The following is a 4,166-nucleotide window of genomic DNA, read 5'->3' as shown; positions in this document are numbered from 1 at the left end:
AGAAAGAAAGAAAGAAAGAAAGAAAGAAAGAAAGAAAGAAAGAAAGAGAAAGAAAGAAAGAAAGAGAGAGAGAAAAAGGAAGGAAAGAAGGAAGGAAGGAAAGAAGGAAGGAAGGAAGGAAGGAAGGAAGGAAGGAAGGAAGGAAAGAAGGAAGGAAGGAAGGAAGGAAGGAAGGAAGGAAGGAAGGAAGGAAGGAAGGAACCAAAACTTATGTAACACAGCAAAAGCAGTGCTAAAAGTGGAAGAAAGATCTGAAATAAAAAACCTAACTTTACAATTTAAGAGACCAGAAAAAGAAGAAAAATTAAACTCAAAGCTAGCAGAAGGAAGGTAATAATAAAGAATAGAGCATAGATAAACAAAATAGAGAATGGAAAAATAATTGAAAATCAACAAAACTGAAAGTTGGCTCTTTAAAAAAAAAAAGACAAAACTTTCACTGTATGGACTAGAAAAAAAAAGTAAGCTGAAATTACTAAAATAAGAAATTACAGAAAGGAGATTACTACTCATCCTACAGAAATAAAATGGAATATGAGAGTACTATGGACAATTGTGTGAGAACAAATTGGATAACCTAAATGAAATGAACAAGTCCCTGGAAACAAAACCTACCAACTAAGCAAGGAAGAAACAGGAAAATCTGAATATCTTTATAAATAGTAAGAAAATTGAATCAGTAATCAAATACCTCTTAACAAAGAAAGGTCATGAACCTAATGGCTTCACTGGTAAATTATAGCAAACATTAAAGAACTGATGCCAATCTTTCTCAAGATTTTTCAAAAAAATTGAAGAGAAGAAAATAATCCTCTTTTTAAGAGGCCAGCATTAATCTAACACCAAAGCCAGACAAAGACACTATAAGAAAACTACAGATAGCCCATATAAACATTGATGCAAAAATCCCCAACAAAATGCTAACAAACCAAATTGAGCATATTAAAAGGATTGTACACCATAATCAAGCGAAATTTATTTCTTGAACGAAAGGATGGTTCAACATATGAAAATTGATCAGTGTAATCAATCACATCAACAAAATGAAGGGAAAAAAACACATAATCTCAAAGCAGAAAAATTACAAAATTGGCTGGGTGCAGTGGTTCACACCTGTAATCCCAGCACTTTGGGAGGCTGAAGTGGGTGGATCACGAAGTCAGGAGATCAAGACCATCCTAGCTAACATGGTGAAACCCCGTCTGTACTAAAATTACAAAAAATTAGCTGGGCGTGGTGGTGGGCGCTTGTAGTCCCAGCTACGCTGGAGGCTGAGGCAGGAGAATGGTGTGAACCCGGGAGGCGGAGCTTGCAGTGAGCCGAGATCACGCCACTGCACTCCAGCCTGGGCGACAAAGCGACATTCCATCTCAAAAAAAAAAAAAAATTACAAAATTTAACACTCTTTTTATGATAGAAATACTCAACAAACTAGGAATAGAAGGAAGCTATCTCAATATAGTACAAGCCTATATTAAAAATATACAGCAAAGCAAGGGTGTCGCTTTCACCACTTCTATTCAACATAGCAATGGAAGTCCTAGCCAGAGCAAGTAAGCAAGAAAAATAAAAGTCATCCAAATCAGAAAGAAAACAAAATTATCTCTGTTCATGGATGATAGAATCTTACATGTAGAAAGACCCAAAGATTCAACAAAAAAAAATTTTAGAACTAATTAAATTAATTCAGCAAAGTAGCAGAATACAGAGAGAACATACCAAAATCTGTGTGTTACAAATTCTATACACTGACAATGAACAATTTGAAAAGGAAATTAAGAAAACAATTCTATTTCCAGTAGCATCAAAAAGAATAAAGTACTTCAAAATTAACTTAACCAAGAAAGTCAAGGACTGTAAAATATTTCCAAAGAAATTAAAGGAAACATAAATAAATGGAACAACATCCTATGTTCATGAATTGGAAGACTAAATATTGTTAAGATCTCAATACTACCATAGCAATCTACAATTTTAATACAATCTCTATCAAAATCCCAATGACTTTTTGGCAGAAATAGAAAAATCCATTCTAAAATTTATGAAGAATTTCAAGGGGCTGTGAATAGCCTAAACAATCATGTAGAAGAACAAACCCAGAGGATTTACCTGAGTTCAAAACTTATTACAAAGCTACAGTAATTAAAAGTGTATGTCTACCAATGGGTCAGGAAAAAAAGAAAAGAAAAAGGAAAAAGAAACATTGTAATATTGGCATAAAGATAAATATGTAGACCAATCAAATAGAAGAGGAAACTCAGAAATAAACTCTCACACTTATGGTCTAATGATTTTCACAAGGGTACCAAGATCATTCAAGAGAGAAAAGACAGTCTTTTCAACAAATGCTTCTTAGAAAACTGGATATCCACTTGCAAAAGAATGAGGTTGCACTTTTATCTAATACCATATATAAAAAATAACTCAAAATTGATCAAAGACTGAAATGTAACACCTAAAACTATAAACTCTTAGAAAAAACCATAAGACAAAAGCTTCATGGCATTGGATTTGGCAACAATTTCTTGGATATGACACCAAAAGCACAGGAAACTAAAGAAAAAATAGGCGAAATTCTTGAATTTTTTTTTTTCAATTTTAGGACTACATTTTAATAGAATGTGAATCTAAACTCCTACATTTACAACAAGAAAACCCTTAAAATTACTGATTGATTCAAAATGCTTTTATGGAAAACTTAATTTGTAACAAAAACATGGTACTGGGTGCAAAGGCTCCACAGGATTTTTTGTGCTTTAGGGTTTTTAGTTGTTGTTGTTTTGGTTTTTTTTGTTTTGTTTTGTTTTGTTTTGCTGTTTTTAAACAAAAGTTCCAAGGGACAGGACCAAGAACAAGAGGCTTGGATATCGACAACAGCAGGCATTTTCTCTTCCTCTACTTCAAGGGAGGTCGGGAGAAAACAGCTTGCACAGCTTCATCAAACACTATCTTGAGGCCTGGCTGAACACTCCAGGTATTTTACAGCACCTAAACCCTGCGGTTAGGTGATGGAAGCCTGCTTCTTCTCCTTCAGTGTTTCAGTCTTGCCTTTCTCTCCCTAAGATCAAGTTTAGTTCCCACAAGGATGATGGGAGTGTTGTGACAATGGTGCTGCACTTCAGGACACCACTTGGCATGGACATTTTCTAATGACGCAGGACTCACAAGGGAAAAGCAAATTAAGAATACATCTGTTTGTGGATAGGAATGGGGGTGGGGGTCATAATCTGTCCACGTGTGTAATGTTCTTGTCTACTTGTATCTCATAAACCCAGATTCACAGGTTTCCCTTTCAACATAACACTGGCATAGTGATTGCCAAAGACAATAGGGATATATTCTCCAGGTTGTATAGCTGATCACTGATGAGGTGGTAAGTTTTCCCTACAGCTCCATCTCCCACAATTACACACTTGATGGCCTACATCTCGGCCGCTGGTTGGGCTGGCTACGGCAGAAATAGTGGGCTCAGGGTGCTGCCGGTGGGGCACGGATGCAGGCTACCAGCACTGGGTGCCTGGCCGCTATTGGCAATGCCTCACCCTCCTCCAGCTGGGAACAGAAGCCCAGCAGCTTCCATCAGCCAAAGCTGAGGGAAACTGCCCAAGAATAATTTTAAATGTCTTTAAATCAAAAGACTATACTAACAAAGTAAAAGGGCAATGTACACAATGAGAGGAAATATTTGCAACTCGTGTGTCTATTATGAGATTAATATCCAGAATATAGAGAGAACTCCTAAAACTCAACAGCAATAAAAGAAAACAAGTAACCTTATTCAAAAATAGACAAAGGGTTTGCATGGACATTTCTCCAAAGGAGACATACAAATAGCAAAGATATTCAACATCATTAATCATTAGGGAAATGCAAGTCAAAACTGCAAGATACCACTTCACTTCCATTAGGGTTGTTAATATTAAAAAGAAAAAGAAAATAACAAATATTAGTAAGGAAGTGGAAAAGTTGAAACCCTTCCGCACTGCTGTTCAGAAAGTAAAATAGTACAGCCACTGTGGAAAACAGCATGGCAGTAACTTTGAAAAATCAAAAACAGAGTTACAATGTAATCCAGTGAATGCATTTCTGGCTATATACTCAAAAAAATGAAAGCAGGGACTTTGGGAGATATTTGTACCCCCTGCTGTTAATAGCAGCATTATTCT

At 35.9% G+C, this 4,166-nt stretch overlaps 1 pseudogene; it reads right to left on the bottom strand.

The window, feature by feature from the left end:
* Window positions 1–2,895: 2,895 nt before the first annotated feature.
* On the bottom strand, window positions 2,896–3,427 carry LOC116475568 (ras-related C3 botulinum toxin substrate 1-like; annotated as a pseudogene).
* Window positions 3,428–4,166: the final 739 nt, after the last annotated feature.

The sequence above is a fragment of the Hylobates moloch genome, unplaced genomic scaffold (assembly GCF_009828535.3).
Source record: "Hylobates moloch isolate HMO894 unplaced genomic scaffold, HMol_V3 SCAFFOLD_2, whole genome shotgun sequence".
Lineage (NCBI taxonomy): Eukaryota > Metazoa > Chordata > Mammalia > Primates > Hylobatidae > Hylobates > Hylobates moloch.
The sequence above is the reverse complement of the archived record's forward strand: the minus strand, read 5'-3'. Positions and strand labels throughout refer to the sequence as shown.